Here is a 22563-nt window from a genome sequence, read left to right as displayed (position 1 = left end):
ATGGGATTCGACTGTCTTAAGAGACGACCAAGGACGGTTCTTGGCCGCAAGAGGACTTAACTAGAGGGGTTTGTACAACGTCAAGGAAGCCGAAGTGATAACAATTCATGAATCTCTATCTTGGCTCAAATCCTTAGCTTTTAACAAGATCATTGTTGAGTCTGATTCACTTCAAGTAGTCCAGAACTATAATTCATCTTTAGGGGAGTCTTACTTTCATGTTATTTTATCTGATATGAAAAACTTAATTAAGCTTGTTTGCTCATAGCAGTTTAGTGTTCGCTAGGTGATCTGCGAATCAGACGGCTCATCTGTTAGCTAGGAAGTCTCCTTCTTTGTCTGGTTGCTCGGAGTGGTTTACGAACCCTCCCTCTATCATTTGTAATTCTCTTATTTCAGATATGTCTTTACTGTTCCAAAAAAAAACAAAAAAAAAAAACAAACAAACAAATGACTGATTCTGTTGTTTGGTTTCGTTTATTAGGCAAACTCAACTGTCAGACACGTCATCCACCTACCTTATTTTTCATTTTTATGAATACTGAAATAAAAGTATTTTCCTTTTCTCATATCACTTTTTCCCATGTATGTTATCTTCTTCTTATCCTTTCTCAGCTCCCTCATTTTAATTTCCCAACTTTTATTATATTCTTCGAAGTTGTAGGGTACTAAATTATATATATTAAACATATTTACTATTTAATTTTTATATTAAATAATAAATGTTAATAATATTTTATTTCTCACATGGCTTAAAATTATCATTTCATGAAATCTAAGAATTCTAAAAAAAAAAACATTTATCAAGTAAAAGATCAGAGACTAAAAACTAAAAAAACATACTACTCCTGAGAAACATGAATCCAAAAATAACAAAAAGGATCCATCCGATAAATTAAAAAAAAAAAAATTTAAAAATGGGCTAAAAATCTGAGATCGAGATGATAGATATGATGCCAAGAAACAAAATTACACTAAGTTTCTAATAATATAATATAAATAAAAGTTAAGCTCATCTACCGGATTGGATCGGATCATGCATATCAGAGCGATCTAGACGCAAATCCAACAAAACCAACAGCCAAAACCAGGACGTCGACCCTGAGCTAGAGCTACCAGAGCTCATCGACGCTGGAAAACAAGGCGGCGGAGAGGTGCTTCTACATTATCAGTGGCAGCAACAACAGGTTGAGGCTGTTGTTCTTCAGGAGAGGCGGTAACAGGTGGGGGTGGGGTGGTGTGGAGGTATAGGTATAGTAGGTGGGGGTGGATTAACAGCGACAACGGTCACCATCACATGAGAGGCGGCAGCAGGTGGGGGTGGGGGTTGGGGTGGAAGTATAGCAGGTGGAGGTATAACAGGTGGGGGTGGATTAATAGCGGCAACGTTCACCACCGTAGGAGAGGCGGCAGGAGGTGGGGTTGGGGGTTCGGGTGGAAGTATAGCAGGTGGGGATAGGGGTGGAGGTATACTTTCTTCTTCAGCTATAACTCCTCCGCCGCGGAAAAAACCCAGAATTTCTAGGATTTGTGCTATAAATGTAGCTATGCTAAATCCATAAAAAAAACTTCCAACATTAAAGTTATTGAAATGACCTATTAAAAGAAATCCACAGCAAAACCCTACAGCTTCATTAACTATGCGCAATAATTCCAAAATGGATATACGGAAGAAAATTGACAGTTCTATGACAACCATTGAAAGGCAAACATGGGCTCTGATACCACGAAACATGGGCTCTGATACCAGAGTTATATCATTTAGAAAGTATTGGAAACCTTTGCTCAACTATCAGACACGCCATCCTCCTTCCATATTTTCCATTCTCATGCATACTGAAAGAAAAGCAATTTCCTTTTCTTTGATCACTTTTTCCCATATATGTTCTTTTCTTCTTATCCCTTCTCAACTCCCATCATTTTAATTTCCCAACTTTCATTATATTCTTCCTAGCCGTAGGGCACTAAATTATATATATTAAACATATTTACTATTTAATTTTTATATTAAATAATAAATGTCAATAATATTTTATTCCTCACATGGCTTAAAATTATCATTTCATGAAATCAAAGGATTCTTAAAAAAAAAAACCACTTATCAAGTAAAAGAATAGAGACTAAAAACTAAAAAACATACTACACCCGAGAAACATGAACACAAAAATAAAAATAAGGATCCATCTGAGAAATATAAAAAAAAAAAAAAAAAAAAAAAAACAGATTTAAAAAACGAGCTGAAAATATTATATCGGGAGGATAGATATGATGCAAAGAAACAAAATTACACAAAGTTTCTAATAATATAATATTAATAAAAGTTAAGCCCATCTACCAGATCATATCGGATCATGCATATTAAAGCGATCTGGACACAAATCCAGCAAAACCAACAGCCAAAACCAGGTCGTCGACCCTGAGCTAGAGCTACCAGAGCTCCTCGGCGCTAGACAACAGGGCGGCTGAGAGGTGCTTCTACATTATCAGCGGCAGCAACAACAGGTTGAGGTTGTTGTCCTTCAGAGGAGGCGGCAACAAGTGGGGTGGAGGTGGAGGTGTAGGTATAGCAGGTGGGTGTGGATTAACAGTGGCAACAGTAACCACCATAGGAGAGGCGGCAGCAGGTGAGGGTGGGGGTTGAGGTGGAATTATAGTAGGTGGGGGCAGTGGTAGAGGTGGAGGTATACCTTCTTGTTCGGCTATAACTCCTGCGTCGCGAAAGAAACCCAGAATTTCTAGGATTTGTACGTGCTACAAATGTAGCTACGCTAAATCCATAAAATTTAAAAAAAAAAACTTCCAACGTTAAAGTTATTGAAATGACCTATTGAAAACAATCCACAGCAAAACTCTACAGCCTCATTAACTACGCTCAATAATTCCAAAATAGATATACGAAATAAAATGGACACTTCTATGACAACCACTAAAAGGCGCACAATAACAATGCATATACCCAGATTGAACAAAAGAAGCAGGAATTTGACTAAATAAATGATTTTGTGCATATAGAGGATCAACGAGATAACTAGAGTTATTCCATTTAAAAAACATTGGAAACCTCTAGTTAGCTTTGCTTGAAGGGGCGTCACCACGTTGAATGTTTAAAAAAAAAAAAAAGAGTAAAGCTAGAAAGGTTGTATGCAAAGAGGGATTGAGAGCTCAGGAAGCAGATGAAAGAAAGGAAGATAATGCAGTGAGCTACTAAGCATCCATTGCTGCATCCCTATGTATACAAAGCTGCACTGCACAGCACACATAAAGTGCACAAATTCTATTGGTTGCTTTTAATTTTGTTTTAATCCCCCGTACTACCCAGTACCTTAGCATTAATTTATTTGTGCTATATGTATTATGTATATATGCATATATGTGTTAGGGTAGCTAGGTTTCTCATGACTCATGTTTAGCATTTTTTTTTAATTGTCTCATGTTTAGCATTAGTTGACCTAAAATGGTAAATCCTACATTACTATTCAATTAACCTATCGAATTATACTTACTATGGTCACTAGCTCACTTACCAATAGAAATACTATTGTAATCCATTTTTTACTGGGTGACAAAGTCAAACCTGGGCTCTGATACCATAAAACATGGGCTCTGATACCATAAAACATGGGCTCTGATACCAGAGTAATCTCATTTAGAAAGTATTGGAAACCTTTGCTCAACTGTCAGACACGACATCCATCTACCTTATTTTCCATTCTCATGCATACTGAAAGAAAAGTAATTTCCTTTTCTCTGATCACATTTTCTCATGTATGCTCTTTTCTTCTTATCCCTTCTTAGCTCCCATCATTTTAATTTCTCAACTTTCATTATATTCTTCTTAGTCGTAGGGCACTAAATTATATATATTAAACATATTTGTTGTTCACAGTTGGTGCACTTCCTCAAAACAAACTTGAGTTCACAATTGTTCACTACAAGAGAAATCACGATTCGCGACGGAAAAATTCCATCGCGAAAACGTGAAATTCCGTCGTGAATCGCGTTTTGGTGACGGAATTTTGCATTTTCGCGACGGAATTCATTCCGTAGCCTCCAGGCTTGTCATATTTCATTTTGCAACGGAAATAATCCGTCGTGAGTCCGTCACGGAAAAACACAACGGAATTTTCCGTCGCGAAGTTGGCAACAGAAATCATTCCGTCGTGAGTCCGTCACGGTTTTGGCAACGGAAATGTTTCTTTCCTTCGCAATTGTGTGAAAAAAACTATCTGTCGCAAAACTCATATTCTGTCTTCTATTGCTGTCGTGAAATATAACAACAGAAATAATTGTCGTCGCGATTTCCTTCGATATCATATCCGTTGCAAATTCTGTATTCCGTCACAAAATTCTGTTGTAAGAAAACGACGGAACAAACTGTCTTCATGATTCCGTCGCTAACCTTTCTGTTGCAAATTCCGTCTTCCATCACAAAGATTCGTCGTAAGAAAAACAACGGAACAAATTTCTATCGCGATTCCATCGCTTAATATTCATCGCTAAAAATCATATCTCGTCGCAATTTTGCTAAATAATTATTTTTTAATATTTTATTAATTATTATTATTTTGTTAAAATTCTAATGTTAGTATTAAAATGTTAATATGCAATTACATTTATAAACAAAAACACTATCAATAAAAATTAACATAATTTGTATTACAAAAGTACTATTGTTTTATATTCAAAAAAGCTTAATGTTGTACTTAATACAAATTAATGTCTAAACAACAATATAATAATGCATAAAAATCAAAATCTATTTCAATCCTGTTGCGGTGAGGTTGATGATGCAGTACCAGCTCTCTCACTCTCAAAGACAAGCTGCTACATAAAAAGCATAGAAGTCTTCAAATTCGGAATATCATCTTGCATCTTTGCAGAATTAGCATTGTCTAATGGTTGCAATGTTGAGATTATATTATCCGATGTGTTAACACTAATTAGACCACAGAATGAAGCTACCATATGAGCCAAGTCCATAAACTATTTTTTTTCTTACATACCTGCCAACAACATCATTGTACAATTGACTTTCATTTTCTTCCTCTCCATTTTGTGTCAATACTTCCAGTTACAATGCAACTTGCTCCTGCAAAAAATTAAATAATTTAGTACAATTTTTTTAATCTAAATTCATATATATTCAAGAAAAATCAAGATAAATAAACTTGCATGAATTTATTTATCTTTCTCAACTATGAATGTTTGACCATCATGTTTTTTGATATGTGTATGCTTAAACAATTACATGCCATAGGAATGTTAGTAATGCAATGCAGACAATCATAAACCTACGCATGTGAATGAATTGACTACAATACGTATATTTGTATAAGGCACAAGACAATAATGCACAAAATACATCACATTATAGTGTTACAATGAGTTAGTGTAAAACGCATGAACTCCATGAAGTCATGCATATATCAAATGATATTGGTTTGCTTCTCTAACAAAATAACAATCAAGTTACGGAACTATCAAACACAATGCTCATCGTCAATTCAATGTAGTAACCAACATCACTATAAACCACATTACAATAACAATCAACTTTGAACTCTTACATTGGTAAGTAAATGAATTGACCTGAATTGTTCTCACTAAATTGTGATTACCAAAAAACTATATGGTGAATACAAGAATGCTAATGATGAGATGTGACCACTTGACCAACAACAAAATGGTGATTACCGACAAACTATAACTCTATAAGCAAAGAATTTCAGCAACAAGTTCTTCCTCATTTCATGATCTTTAATCCACAGAATGACACATTCATACATTCACTTCAAAGTTCAATAAGAACATAAGACTGTAAGATAGCAGATATGAAATGAGATCAATTCACCATTGAAAAGATTGCTTCTAGTAGTATCATAGAATTGCATAATCTACCATCCTTTGCCCCACCAATGCGAAGGAGTCAATTCATGATTATCTTTGGTATGCCAAGCTCAAGAACAAAAGATTACTCAGAATAGAAAAAGAATTAACCACCAAATCAGACAGATTCAGTAATCAAAATTAATATACTGATTTATATGTATGAATATCATAAAAAAGCAATATAAAATCAACATTTAATCATTAATATTAGCATATCACGTATTCACAAGAAAAATAATTACCAGCTAAGAAGTCTCAAGCTATCCCATTCCACTCAGCTGTACCAACCAAATGGGCAATAGGCTAAATGAGCAAAACAATTTATTATTCGGAGTACAATCTATAACCCATAAATCCATAATATTTTACAAGCGGTAAAAAACAGATTATTTGCAAGCTATTAAAGAAAAACAAAAAACTTTGCAAATCAAATTGACCTGATACTTCTCTCCAAATTCTTCATGAAAAGTTGCCTTAATGGCCTCAGTAGAGCCCCTATGCCCCCTGCCAGTAACACTCATCAAGATCAGCACCTTTTTTGGAGAATCTGTCCCAACCTCGTTATTAGGCATCCCCTCATTCTCAAAGACGATATTCCCATCCTCATTTGACCCCTTACTCTCTACAGACTCGACCCAAATCGAGGCGAAGTTGAGCGGGTGTTTCTCACAATGAAACCTAATTGCTCAGTTGATTTGAGTAAGGACTCTCCTAATGGTCTTAGAAAATTACCACCTCTAGCACTGAAACACAGTTTCTTCTGGCCCGCGTAGCCTTTCTTTCCCAGCCCATAAACGCACAACACAACACGGCAACGGCAATTTATATCCTACACCACGGCGTACATTGCACTATGCGCCCAGATGCAAAACGACGTCGTTTTAATTATTTTTTTTTTTGAAATTTCCCGCCCCAGTGAATGGCAGTAGGCTTTTCTTTAAAAAAAAAAACCCGCTGTTCAAGAATGTACATAATGTTATACTTGAATACACATAATGTTATACATGAATACACATAATGTTATAACAAAATATACATACTCTTTTTAAAAGATAATACACATAATCTAACATAATACATAATAAACATAAACTTTTAACATAATACACATCAACTCTTAACATAATACACACAAATTTTCTGATTCGGATGTACATAATTGTATAAAAACAATGTACATAATTGTATAAAAAATACACATAACTGTATGAACCAATACACATAACGTTGTGAACGAATACACATAACGTTGTGAATGAATACACATAATCTCAGCAACTTCCTACCGCGCCTCCCAACACGACCCCAAAACGACGTCGTTTTGGGAGGCGCGCGGCGCACAGTGCTATGTGCGCCGTGGTGTAGGATATAACGATTGCACGGCAACAGTCGGATGAGTCGCTAAACGGGCTGAGGCGCTGAGCGGACGCACCATTGCACCATGCTGACTCGCTGTCTCACTGAAGTGCTGAACGGAGGGCAATCTGAGTGAAACAACGAAGCCATGATTGTAGCTTTTGAATTCTGAATTTTGGAAGAGAAGACAGAACTCACCATCAAAAAAAGACTGTAAAAGATAAAAAAATATTTAAAAAACTTGTGTATTTAGAGAATTAGGGCTTTGTTTTATAAATTCAGTAAATCAGTAACATTTAGAGAATTGCAATGTGTGTGAACTGCTGAAGCCTAAATGAATGTTAGGGATTTAGAAATTGTAGGGGGAATTAGGGGAAATGGGAAAACTTAGGCGAGCTGGCAGAAGAGTGGGAAGAATAGAAATTTTAGGAGGGAAATGAGAAATTTGGGAAAGTGGGAAAAATTAGAAATTAGAGGCGAGAGAGTAGGAAGACTCATTTTTTTCGTAAAACAATTTTAAGAGAATAACTCATTTTTTGAAAATAATTTAATCATCACAATAAATATAATTCACAAAATATTGAGAAAATTAATTACTTAATTATTTCTCATATTTAAGAGAATGGCTCAAAATCTTCTTATATTTAAATATTTACGAAAATTTTAATTATTATCTTTAGGAGTGTGCACAATTCGGTGAAAATTTGTTAAACGATCAAACCAAAAAATTTCAACAAACAATTTTTTTAATTAAAAATATTTCAGTTCGATCAATGGTTAAAATATTGGTTTATCGAATTAACTGATCTGTTAAGTGAATTGTTAGTATATATATTCAACGTCGGTTAATCCGTATAACTTAACTTAATTTCTGTTAAAAGTGGCATGATTATAATATGTTTATTGATATTGTGAAATTGTTATGCAATTAAGTTATATCATATTAATTCATAAGTTTTTATTGTGTATATGATTCAAACTTCAATTGTTATTATATGTGCACTATTCATCTAGTAAATCCTAATTAATACTCGGTATTTTGAAAAATTATTATTTTTTCCTATATGATTGATTAGATAATGAAATTTTTGTATTTAAATTCTTAAAATATAGAAAATTTTTGTCTAATATATAGCAGATCAGCTTGTAATGGATGACTATACATTTTATTTAAACCAATATATATTTGGAATAGAATAATTAAAATCTGTGCTACAACAAATAATGTTTTATTTTAGTAAATAAAAGACAATGTATTTTTTAGAGTAATTATAGCATGACATTCATATTGTTTTAGAGTAAAAATTTTTTATAGCACGATTATAATTTTGTGTACACTGATTTAATTATTATAATAATAATATAAAAATAAAATGCTAATTGTTGTTGTTATTTTTACTGTTATTATTATTATTATTATTATTATTATTATTATTATTATTATTATTATTATTATTATTATTATTATTATTATTAAAATGTTAAAAAAATAGTTTACATCAGAATAATAAATAGTTTAAAGGAATATGTCGTTACTAAAAGTTTAAATTTTAATTTTTTTTTTGAAAGCTAAATTTTAATTTTTAATTATTTAAAGGTTAGATTTTTAAATTACAATATAAATAAATAAATAAATAAATGTGTGTGTGAGAGAGAGAGAGAATTATAAAAATTATGTCGTTTTGAATTAATGAATATAATAGATATATATAATTGTAAATAATTAAGAAAAATTAATTAATTATTTAATTAATTTTTACATTTGTGTATGATCAAAATCTTCTTATATTTAAATATTCAGCAAACTTTTATTGTTATCTTTAGGAGTGCTTACAATTAGGTGAAAATTTGTTAAATAATCAAACTGAAGAATTCATTTAACAAATTTTTAAAATAAATATTTCATTTCGGCCAATGGTTAAAGATTTTCAATTAGTTGTAGCATATGAATTCGTATGGAGTAGTGATTAAAAAACTTATGCAATTAGTTATAGCATATGAATTCATATGCATTTTTAAATTTTACATTAAATTTTAAAATTTTTCCAATTGTAATACCAAACTTAGTGCAAAATTTGACAATTAAATAGTTATAAATTTTACTTAAAATATTCAATATTATCGCGACAGAAAGAACGACCGTCGCAAGTTCCATCGTCAAACTCGAACGTGAAATCTATATTTGCACCAAACATCATAACAAATTAATTTCCATTGTTGATTCCATCGTCGTAGCGCAACGAACATGTGGGGTCTCGCATTTTCTGTTGCCAATGTGTTAACATATTGGCGATGGAATCGATTCCGTCGTCTCATTCTGTAGCAAAAATAAACTTTACTTAAAAATTAAATATTTTAGTGATGGAAAGAACGACCGTCGCAAGTTCTGTCGCCAACCTCAAACATCAAATCTATCTTTGCGCCAAACATCGTAACAGAATTAATATCAGTTGCTGATTCCATCATTATAGCGCGACGGACATGTGGGACGTCACATTTTCTGTTGCCAATGTGTTAACCTATTGGCGACGGAATCAATTCCGTCGTCTTATTCTGTAGTGAAAAATAAATTTTACTTACAAAATTAAATATTTTAGTGACGAGATGAACGATCGTTGCAAGTTCCGTCGCCAACATCAAATGTCAAATCTTTCTTTGCCCCAAACATCGCAACAGGAATCATTTCCGTTGTCGATTCCATCGCCGTAGCGCGGCAGACATGTAGGGCGTCGCACTTTCTATCGCGAATGTGTCAACATATTTGCAACAGAATTCATTACGTCGTCCCATTCTGTAGCAAAAATAAATTTTACTTCAAAATTTAAATATTTTCGCGACAAAAAAAATTTTCGTCGCAATTTCCGTCGTTAGCCTTTGTCGTCAATTCCTTGGTGCAATGATTACGTGGGAATATTTTCCACTTTGCGCCAAATATCGCAATGGAATTTATTCTCGTCGCCAATTCTATCGCAAAACCGCGACGAAACCATTGTCAGTTGCCTTTTTCGTCGTTATTGTAGTGACAAAACTTAATTCTGTCGCAAAATTCGTCACCAAAAAGTTGGCGCCAAAATTTCCTAGGTTTTTTCTCACTTTGTGCCAAAATCGCTACGGAATTGAATTCCATCACCATTTACAACGCAAAATTGTGACAGAACACGTTCCGTCGCAAAAACCGTTGCGAATCGACAACAGATTACGTTCCGTCGCGATGTTTCCGTCGTGATTCGTGATTTTTCTTGTAGTGGTTCTTGAGGAGCTTGTTTACAGTTGATGCACTTCCTCGAAACAAACTTGAGTTCACAGTTGTTCTTGAGGAAGTCACTTCAAATAGGTTTGTTTGCAAGCAACTGCTGAGTTTGGCATATTGCCTCCTTATTTCTTTCCATCCTTTTTCTTCTGTGTTATGTACTCTTATACCCCTTCCCCTGCTTCCTTTATATAGGAACAATGGTAACTGCAGTCTTGGGAGTCCTAATGAGGGTGACAAGAAGAGGTTACGGAGCCCTTACTGGTCAAAAACTTATAAGGTGGAGATTAACTTTTTCTCATGTATGTTCTTTTCTTCTTATCCCTTCTCAACTCCCATCATTTTAATTTCCCAAGTCCTATCATTTTAATTTCCCAACTTTCATTATATTCTTCCTAGTCATAGGGCACTAAATTATATATATATTAAACATATTTACTATTTAATTTTTATATTAAATAATAAATGTCAAAGGATTTTAAAAAAATAAACCATTTATCAAGTAAAAGATCAGAGACTAAAAACTAAAAAACATACTACACCTGAGAAACATGAACCCAAAAATAACAATAAGGATCTATCTGAAAAATTTAAAAAAATAAAAATAAAAACGAGCTGAAAATCTGAGATCGGAATGATAGATATGATGCCAAAAAACAAAATTACACTAAATTTCTAATAATATAATATAAATAAAAGTTAAGCCCATCTACCGGATCGAATCGGATCATGCATATCAGAGCGATCTGGATGCAAATCCAGCAAAACCAACAACCAAAACCAGGTCGTCGACCCTGAGCTAGAGCTACCAGAGCTCCTTGACGCTGGACAACAGGGCGGTGGAGAGGTGCTTCTACATTATCAGCGGCAGCAACAACAGGTTGAGGTTGTTGTTCTTCAGGGGAGGCGGCAACAAGTGGGGTGGAGGTGGAGGTGTAGGCATAGCAGGTGGGGGTAGATTAACAGCGGCAACGGTCACAATCGCATGTGAGGCGGCAGCAGGTGAGGGTTGAGGTGGAAGTATAGCTAGTGGGGTGGATGGTGAGGTAGAGGTGGAGGTATAACAGGTGGGGGTGAATTAACAGTGGCAACAGTCACCATTGTAGGAGAGGCGTGTGATACCCCGAAAATCCAATCCTTAAATAGAATTAATTATGTAATTAATTCTAAGCCTTCTCATGAATTTCCCTTCCATTTCTCTAATTAAAAGTCGGAGGACTTAGATTGACCAATTCCTTGGTCAATAGGTTTAGTCAATAAAAATGACTTTGAGCTTTATAAGTTGTACATGGTCTTTTAGTCTTCCTAGCCTTTTAGTAAGGGTATGCTTGTCTTTTCACACTTGCTTGGCATTCAAGTCTTTTCTTAGCAAGATCACATTTCATTTCCCCTCATTTGGCAAGACACTCTAAACTCTCCACCCTCTCACTAGAATAGTAGCTTTCTTCCCAATCCAAGAAAAGACCACTTTCTTCATTGCAAGGGATCTCTCCAAGATTTCACCTTTCCACCATTAAAGCACTAGGAAGGGTAAGATCTTAGCTTAGTTGGTGTTTTTGAGTAGTTTTGCATAGTCTTTATCTAAGTTGTGATTCTTCTTTGTGTGGTTTTGGTTTTGTTGAGAAGATTTGGGTGAGGAGGAACCTCAAGGAGGAGTCTAGGAGTCTAAGGAAGAGATTTGTGGTCTACAAAGGTAACTCATGCTTTACAAAACCTATTTTGCACTTGTTATGATGATTGCTTGACATTCTATGATTGTTCTTGATGTTGTGAGTGATTTGATGCATAATCTTGTGTTTATGCATGTTAGAACTTGTATCTAGGATTCTTAAATGCTATCTTTTGAGCTATTCATGTATTCAAGTCATTTTCTTGTTGAATGTGAGGGTTTGGGTGTTTTGGACTTGAACTTGGCCTTATTGATGTTTTTCCCCGAAAGGGAAATTATTGTTGCTTCAGGGGAGGCAGCGGGCGGAACAACGGGTAGGGCCCCTACCGCCGTTCCACCCAATGTGGGCGTGTGCTATGCCGGCGGGCAGAGCCATGGGTGGAGGCCCACCCGTGGTTCCACCCGCTGGTACCGGCAGGTAGTGAGTGGCGGGTGGTTGTCCACCTGCGGTTCCACCCACTGGTACGTGATGCTTTGGCCTCCGTTTTCTTGAATTGTTGTGCACTTGTGTGTCTCCTTTGATGTTTCGTATGTCTAGAACGGTGTCCTAAGTATCCATGATAGGATTACGATTCTTGAATTGTGTTTATGGTCCAACCTTGTGATTCGTTGGATTAATGTGAAGTCATTGAGGTTCGGTTGAACTGTTATGTTTCTCCTTTTGATGTACATGCTAGTCTTAATGTTGTTGATGCTAGTATGTGTTGTTCGTTTGTTCCTAATGTATCGTTGTTTGATGGTCTATTCATGTCTTTCATTGAAATCTATCGGTTGTATTCCTTGATATGATCTTGTACATGTGATGTACCCGTTTATTGATACTTGATTGGGCTATTGATGAGCCCCAATCCTCCGTTGATGAGGACTATGTATTGTTATATGATTGGTGGGCAATAAATGAAAGGAGATAGACTATCACGTGATTAGTACTTTTCTATATGATTATTGACACTACGAGTGTCCCCGTTTGGCGGTTAAAGCTGGCGGATGCAGGCGGGGGGCAGATCGCTCCGGTGGAATAAGGTTGGACTTGGTGTACAGGGTGGCACTAGGAGGTAAAGGTTGGAACTGTAATAAGGTTGGCCTGGAGAGAATGGTTGGAATAGGGCATAAGGTTGGAACTCGATACTCATCTGAATGTGATTCTTGTCTCTCATGGTTCATGAGAAGTGACTTATGATTGTCTTTTGGTTGATTATTGTTTGATAAGTCTTGTTGTTGAACATGTTGTCTTTATCGCTCTTGTTGATTATTGAGTAATCTGTTGAGATTGGTCTTTGATTGTGAGTGACTTGTTGTTGAGTCTTATGTTGTTCCTTCTTCGTTTTAAAGGATTATATACCGTATTCCACTGTCTCAAATGCTCTTCCCTATATCTATATATTATGATACTTAACGTGTATTGGTGGGTTACCAGCATTATTCGCTGACGGGTGCTACCCTTGTGTTTTCAGGTGATGAGTAGTCTCCCGAGTGCGCTAGAAGATGGATTAGATAACGTAGCTCTTTTATGGCTTCCTTAGTTAGACTTGTGGCCTGTGTGCCTTGGATATTATGACTTTGTTAATGATGTTTTGATTAGACTTAGCCTGTGCACCTATAGTTGTGTAGGTGTAGCATAACATCTCCCGGTTTGCATGTGACTAGCTTTCGCTTTGTTTATGATTAATGCTTAGATATTATCTTTTACTTAAGCTTAAACGTTTTTAAAATATGCTTAGAATCGGGGGTGTTACAAGGCGGCAGCAGGGGGGGTAGGGGTGGAGGTGGAGGTATACCTTCTTCTTCGGCTATAACTCCTCTGCCGCGGAAGAAACCCAGAATTTCTAGGATTTGTGCTACAAATGTAGTTACGCTAAATCCATAACAAAAACTTCCAACGTTTAAGTTATTGAAATAACATTTTGAAAGCAATCCTTAGCAAAACCCTACAGCATCATTAACTATGCCCAATAATTCCAAAATGGATATACAGAAGAAAATGGACACTTCTATGACTGCCAATGAAAAGAACACAATAACAATGGCTATACCCAGATTGAACAAAAGAAGCAGGAATTTCACTAAATAAATGGTTTTGTGCATATAGAGGATCAACGATATAACTAGAGTTATTCCAGAATTATCTTATTTAGTAAGTATTGGAAACCTTTGCCCAGCTTTGCTTGAAGTGGTTCCTTTTAATTTTGTTCTGATCTCCGTACGTACTCGGTACTACCCTTAGCATTAATTTGATTGTGCCCTATGTATTATGTTTGCATATATGTGTTAGAGTAGGTTTCTCATGTCTCATGTTTACCATTAGTTGACTTAAAAGGGTAAATCTTACAGTACTATTGAATTAACCACCGAAGTATACTTATTATGGTCAATGATAACCAATACTAAACCCCGTTTTATATTTGGTAACTCATGTGTCAAATTGTAATGATGCATCTTTATTATCGATAATGTTGTTACAAATTATATGGATAGTCCAAATGACTGTATGTTATCTCACTTCGCATTGCATATTTGTATATCATTCGGTATACATATCAGATGCTAACATATATGATATGGCCCTAGAATTTAAATATGTAGGAATCCACAACATAACATCACACTATAGTAATGTGTGTATTTCATCCTATGGGGCATTGCATGAATGTACCATATGGTATGTAATATCAATTTGTTATCGTTATGCATGCCACAATAGAGCCATACCTTTTCTATGATCAATCATATATGGCACGTATAAATAACATTAGCATATATAACGTACATAGTTATAGAATACGTATAAGACAACAATGCAAACGAGCGCCACTAATTGGCTCATCTTCATCCAATTATGAAACTTCAGAACATAAAGATTCGACTTTCACAAAATAATCTAGAATCGATAGATTGCTTTGGACCATCCCAGCAAGTTTGTTCTCCAAGTATTGGAGCCTCATCGTGTTCATACGGGCGAACAACTTCTCAAATGTCTCCCACACTTCTTTGGGAGACCGTTTACCACGAACATGGTCGATGAAATCGTTACCGACAGACCTTCGCAAAGGAAACAAAGCTTTGCCACACTTAATCTTCTATACCTGTCGTAACTCAGCATTTTGTGACGTATTTACTAGAATTACCTCCTCACCAGAGACGAGCTACCTCAAATCCTGCCCTTGTAGATAAGCTTCCATGCATTGCCTCCAATAACTATAGTTCTCACTAGCATGATTATCAATAGAAATACAATTGCTATTCATTTTTTACTGAGTGACAAAGTCAAGCGTAAGCTCTGATACCACGAAACAAGGGCTCTGATACCAGAGTTATCCTATTTAGAAAGCATTGGAAACCTTTGGCAGGCTTTGTTTGAAGGGGTGTTACTATGTTGAAAGTTGAAAGAAAGAGTACAGTTAGGAAGGTTAAGTTGTATGCGAGGGAGCTGAGGAAGCAAATGAGAGGAAGAAATGAGGAAACAGATGAGAGAAAGAAATGAAGGAATATGCAGAAAGCTGAGCATCGATTACTGCCATGCATCCCTCTAAACCCTACCTATTTATAGAAACTAAAACGGCACTGCACACATAAAGAATTTTGTTCTGATATCACGTACTCGGTACTACCCTTAGCATTAATTTGTTTGTGCCCTATGTATTATGTATGCATATATGTGTTAAGAGTAGGTTTCTCATGTCTTATGTTTATATTACCATTAGTTGACCTAAAATGATAAATAGTACAATATTATTTAATTAACCATCGAATTATATACTTATTATGGTCAATGATAACCTATACTAAACCCCGTTTCATAATTGGTAACTGATGTGTCAAATTGTAATGATGCATCTTTATTATCGATCGTGTTGTTACGGATTATATAGATAGTCCTAATGACTGTATGTTATCTCACCTTAGCTTGCATTGCATATTTGTATATCATTCCGTATACGTAGTTACGTACTAATATATATGATATGGCCCTAAAATTTAAATATGTATGAATCCACGACATAACATCATACACTATAATTAATGTGTGTATTTCCCCCATGCTGCATTGCATGAATGTACGATATGACATGTACTATCAATCTGTTAAATAAATCGAAAAGACCTCAAAAATCGAACTAGAATAAGTCATAATAATTAAATTATTCCTCCTAAATAATAGCTATAATTCTAAATAAAAGGAAGATCATAACATACTAAAGACCAGACTAAAAAATAATTGAGACAATAAAAATGAAATATGCGGTATATTGCACTAAATTTCAACAAAAGCATTCCACAGCACAATGCTATAATCTCATTAACTATGCCCAATATTTCCGAAATGGGTATATGACACCTTTGGAAGAGAAGGGACACTTCTACGACATTCACTGAAATGAACGCAATAAAAACGGCTATAAGCATATTGATAAAAAGAAGCATTAATTTCACTCCATAACTGGTTTTGCGTATATAGGGGACCAATGAGATAACGAGAGTTATCCCGTTTAGAAAGCATTGGAAACCTTTGGTCAGCTTTGCTTGAAGGGGCGTTACCATGTTGAAATTAAAGTTGAAAGAAAGAGTACAACTAGCAAGGTTGTATGCGAATGAGCTGAGGTAGTAGATGAAAATCAGTACAATTGAATTAACAATGGGATTATACTTATTATAGTCAATGATAACCAATACTAAACCCCGTTTTATATTTGGTAATTGATGCGTCAAATTTTAAAGGTGCATCTTTATTATCAATCATGTTGTCACATATTATATGGATAGTCCAAATGATTGTATGTTATCTCTCCTTGCATTGCATATTTGTATATCATTCAGTATACATATCAGATGCCCAACATGTATGATATAGCCCTAGAATTTAAATATGTAAGAATGCACGACATAACATCATACAGTATAATTAATGTGTGTATTTTCTCCTAGATTGCATAAATGTAGCTTTTTTTATGATCAAACATATATAGCATGTATATATAGCATTAGCATATATAACATGTACTTATGGTGCAATCCTTCACAAGTTCGCAAGTTAAGGTTGGTTATCACCTGATTAGAAATATTGAGATCATCATAATATAGTTGGGTATTAAGGTTAAAGTATATATTGTATGGAATTGATTTTTTTTTTGGCCGAATTATTTATACTAAGTTCTTATTTGATTCCCTTCATGTGATGAGCAAAAGTAGCTTTGGAGGGAATCCTTGCAGCAAAAGGTAACATCCTTCACATCAAGGTACAAGGGGACAAGATTCCCTTTCACGTTATCACTATATTTTCCCCCCTTTTCACATCAAGTCATTTTGCTTATGGATCATTACAAATTTAATGAGATTAGGACTAAATTGTGTTATTTTGCAATTAAAGAGTTTGGTTCGGAAAGCTTTGGAAGAAAATGGGGCATTTTTTATGCATTAGGAGTCAATAGGAGCAAAGGAGAAGCTAAGAGGATGGATAAAATACTTCCAAAGGAGCCAAAGAGTGGTATTTTCAATGGTTTTGATCATATGGACAAAACAAAGCAAAAGTGGAAAAAGTGTCAAAAATAGGAAATTCTCGCATAAATTGACCTCAAAGTCTAAAAAGGAAGTCACAGGGATCAAAATCGTCTTTGAAGTTTAAGTTCCAAACACACAGATTTCGTCCAAAACTGACCACTGATCGGTATTTTGACCATATCTCAGCCTAGAAATGCCCAAATAAAGTGATTCTTGCTCCATCGGAAAGAAAACTCGATGGGCTACAACTTTCTTAAAGACCATAAATCTAAAATCTGAATTTTTGAAGATCAAATGACACGGCCAAGTGCACAGCCGTTTCCTATGTCGTGCCACCCATGCTCGATCTGCCCCTTTGTATGTGTAATTTGCATAAGTATGTTTACATTGTACGTACATTGAAATTATTTTTCAAATCTCATGTGGTATTTAATATATAACACAATGAAGAAAATATAAACAAACAATTCAATATTGCAGAAGAAAATATATATTTAGCAATGAATTGAATTTTGAGAATTAATACTTTTTTCTGTCATTTAATTTTTTAAAAAACCATATCAACTATAAAGGTATTTAATTTTTATACCGCATCACACGGATGGAATACTAGTTTGTTATATTTAGTAAGAGGGTATGTCATCATGTCAATTAAAATTAACATTCATTACGTATATGTGCAGGAATATTTCGTATTACAACATAATGTGACATACCAAACATATGTATGCTGAATCCACCAAACGTTCGCAATCCTCATCGCAAACTCGCCTGAAGCTAGACAGTGGCGATGGTGGCATCAAATTCACACTAACGAGCCTGCATGCCATGTACGGTGAGTTTGATGGTCTTGAGGATCAATGTCCAGACCCGTGTATTGAGATGGAACAACCATTGTACTAACTTGTGTCCAATATATGTCAATGATTACATAACCTTTAGAGATGTAAACAGGGCGAAGTGGGGGCGGGGGACATACCCCCATCTCTGCCCCGAACTTTCTTCCCCGTTCTCCGTCGCTATCCCCATCTTCTCTGGGGAAGGGAAAATCCCCCCACCCCATCCCCATGGGGATTATCCAGGGATCAGGCCCGGCCCTGGGCAAGGGCAGGCTCGACCCTTGCCCAGGGCCCCATGCTTGGAAGGGGCCCCTACACTATACCATTACTCTTATATATACTGTAGAAATGCGATATAATAATTTAGTACACATATAAAATATTAATTTTTGAGTTGGTTGAGTTGGTAAGGCTAAATGCTTTAACTTGCATGGTCTAGGGATTGAATCCCCATATCTACTTTTAGATAAAACTTTCCTCCTCTACTATTTATTATATGAATTTAAGAATTTTATTACACTAAGATTTGAGTTGGTTGAGTTGGTAGGATTTGTAATTTTTATACTCGTCAAGGGATCAAATCCCTTTATATAATATTTTTCTACAATTTATTTATTTCTATTTCTAATTTGTATTTTTCTAAATTTAATTTGTAACTTTGTGATTTTGTTACCTTTCTATAATTATAGTGAGATTTATAATATAGATTGATTTGTAATACATATCAAATTTTGAATCTATTTCTATTCGAGTAATTTACTACTTATATTTAGAATAGTTGTTGTTTTGTGAACTTTATATGAGTTATGTATATGTAATATATTTCGTGATTTAGTTATGAAAAATATTTTAAAAGATAATTTAATTTTTGTGCGTCATCGTATTCAAATTAATCTAGAAAAACTTGAAAGTGATCTAACTAAAAAAGAGTATTTATAAATATGATATGAATATATAAGATGTGTGATTTATTACATATTTTTTATTCGAACTATTTTATCTAATTAATTGTGTTTCATATTTTATTATGAATATCTTTTATCACGTTTGAGTATTTTGATTTATTGTTCCCAATAATTAAGATTTTATGCTATGCTCGTAAGTTTTTTTTTATATAAATTTTTACTAATAATTACGTTATTATTTATTATAATAATAATGTGATTGTCTATAAGCTCATTTGGTTTTAAATTATTTATTCATTTTTATAAACTATACTAGTATTTTTTACGCGCGATGTGCAAAAAATAGGTACCCAATATTAATACATTATATTAAAATTTTAAATTTATTTAAATTTTAGATATTTAAATTATTCTAAATAATAATAATAATAATGTAAATCATTTTTATAAATTTGATATTTATATTTATGTAATAATTAACATATAACTCAAATATTTAATGTGTATATATTATTATTAATGAAAAAGATAAGAAAATATATGGTGGACGATGCATGTGCATGGTAACAATAGTGAAAAAGATAACGAAAGTTATAACGGTAGGGGTATGTTTGTCCAAAATATTTTAATGTACAACCTTTATAGTATAATGTACAAAAAAACTTAACGGAAAAAACGGACATAAATCAGGGGTATAACTTTCATTCACACTTATTATGTTTTTAGATTATTTATTTATGAAAATACTGATGCAGTGATTGATTATTGTGGATTTACTGATTTAGGAATGCATCTATAATTGTTTTCATATGTATGTAAAATTGTTAAAAACGTGTAAGTTATTTGATATTAGTATTGCTTCCTTATTTAATTTAAATTTTAATTATAAAAATATATATTAATTTCGTATAGGGCCCATTTTTGGTGTTATGCCCCGGGCCTAAAGAATGATAGGACCGGGCCTGCCAGGGATGGGGAAGCACCACCCCGTTTATAAGTTATAATAAATAAATTAAAAATTAAAAAATATTTAAATAAATAACGCATATATATTATCTTCAACTTAAAGTGGCATTCAATATTTTACAATTAAACATATTATTTAATTATGCATTTCATAAGCCTAACATATAACGACATGAATGTTTTTAAAATTATATATATTATATACAAAGTAATACATATGTGTGTGATGTGTGGCCACACACACACACACAGAGGCACACTCTAAAGACAACAAGTGCCCAGGAGAGAAATAAGAACCATTTACAGTTGTCCACATGTCCAGATCAACGAATCAAATGTAATTTTTTTTAAAAACGACGTTGTGGCATTTCGTAAATAACTCAAACTTTCATACAAATAAATGTGTTATAAGTGCAATTAGCTGGTGCACATTTACAAGTAAAAAGTGCAAGTAAAATCATTTACAAATGCACATATTTTCACTTACATGTGCAAGTAATTTACCTTGTTAACATTCGTATACCTAGGTGCACCTAATTATAACGTTAGGTGCAACTAGTTATAACGTTAGGTAGTGCACTTAGTATTGATAATTTTACTTGCACATGTAATACATTTTATTTACTTGCACTTGTAATACATTTTGCATGCACTTAAGTGCACTGTATAAAACTGTTACTTGCACTTCGATGTTCAATTATTTACAAAAATACCACCACATTTTTTTATTATAAAAATAAGTGTTTATGATGCGTTTGATCTGGACACATGAACGGATGATATGCATTCTGATTTCTCTCTTGGACAAGTGGTTCTCATTTGAATGCGATCCTATATATATATATATATATATATATATATATATATATATATATATATATATATATATATATATATGTATATATGTATGTATATATGTACTAGTTTTTTACGCGCATTGCGCGATTGAGATAATGCTCAATGTGTTTTTAATAAGTACTTTAAAGTATATCAAGGTAGGATTATATTAGAATTGTTCATGCATAAATAATTGAATGTTGAATTTGCGTATTTAAATAGGTAATTCTAAGTTTACAAATGCAAGATAATATAGTCCAGATTAATTATAATTGTCAATAAAATAATTGTATAGGTATGGTTGAAACCAAATACAGGACATAAGGGAGATCAAATAAAAATTAGGGCATAAAATTTTAAATATATACTAATATTGAAGAGCTAATTGTTGATTGTTAAACAAGGACATTGCGAGGTAGTTTTCCACTTGAATTTGTTGTGTAATTTGAATACTCTTTTTGTAAATAAATCCCCCAAGTAGTTAATATGATTGGCTTAATTATATTTTTTTATTTTTTTATTTTTTTAAAACAATTATTATTATTATTATTATTATTATTATTATTATTATTATTATTATTATTATTATTATTATTATTATGTCATTTTACATGTTAATATAAAAAGCTAATCTTTTCAAATATCTTTTTACCAACCGTTGATATAATTCGCTGGTCAAATCAGCTAATATAATCCGCTAACGCTAACCGCAAACTACTGATTGTCAAACAAGGACATTACGAGATAGTTCTCACTTCAATTTGTTGTGTGATTTAAATACTCTCTTTGTCAACAAATTCCTCAAGTAGTTAATATGATTGGCTTTATTAATTATAATTTTCTTAATTTTTTCATGATATTAATAAAATACTTGGTAAATAAATATATAACATTATTTTGTATTATAACTACTTTGATATTTAATTAAAATAAAATAGTGCACAAAAAAAGATAATGGACAACGTATTGAATATAATCAATTGATGAATTTGAATGTAAAGAATTTTTACATTGGAGAAAAATAAAGACAATATAATATAATAAAATTATTTCTCTTAATTAATTTATTGATAATGAATAATTTTTTTTTTTTTGATAAAGACATTGTAGGGACAATGTAGCGAGTATAATCAATTGATGAATTTGAATGTAAAGAATTTTTATATTGGAGAAAAATAAAGACAATACAACTAATGAAATTATTTCTCTTATTTAATTTATTGATAATGAATAATTTTTTTGAATAAAAACATTGTAGATACATAATTCTAAATTAAAGATCGAAATGCATTTGTATTATTTTTTGTTGTAACTACTAAGGCTCTGTTTGGCAACGCTAAGCTAGGAGCTTATAGC

The 22563-nt window shown here is 33.4% G+C and overlaps 1 long non-coding RNA gene across 1 annotated transcript; it reads left to right on the top strand.

Moving 5' to 3' along the window:
• Positions 1-215: 215 nt before the first annotated feature.
• On the top strand, positions 216-21848 carry LOC109176747. The gene is made up of 3 exons (XR_002053443.1): positions 216-403; positions 20050-20055; positions 21835-21848. It is a non-coding gene; the product is annotated as an uncharacterized LOC109176747 (long non-coding RNA).
• Positions 21849-22563: the final 715 nt, after the last annotated feature.

This window comes from Ipomoea nil, unplaced genomic scaffold (genome assembly GCF_001879475.1).
Source record: "Ipomoea nil cultivar Tokyo-kokei standard unplaced genomic scaffold, Asagao_1.1 scaffold0176, whole genome shotgun sequence".
NCBI classification, from domain to species: domain Eukaryota; kingdom Viridiplantae; phylum Streptophyta; class Magnoliopsida; order Solanales; family Convolvulaceae; genus Ipomoea; species Ipomoea nil.
This window is presented reverse-complemented; position numbering and strand designations above follow the sequence as displayed.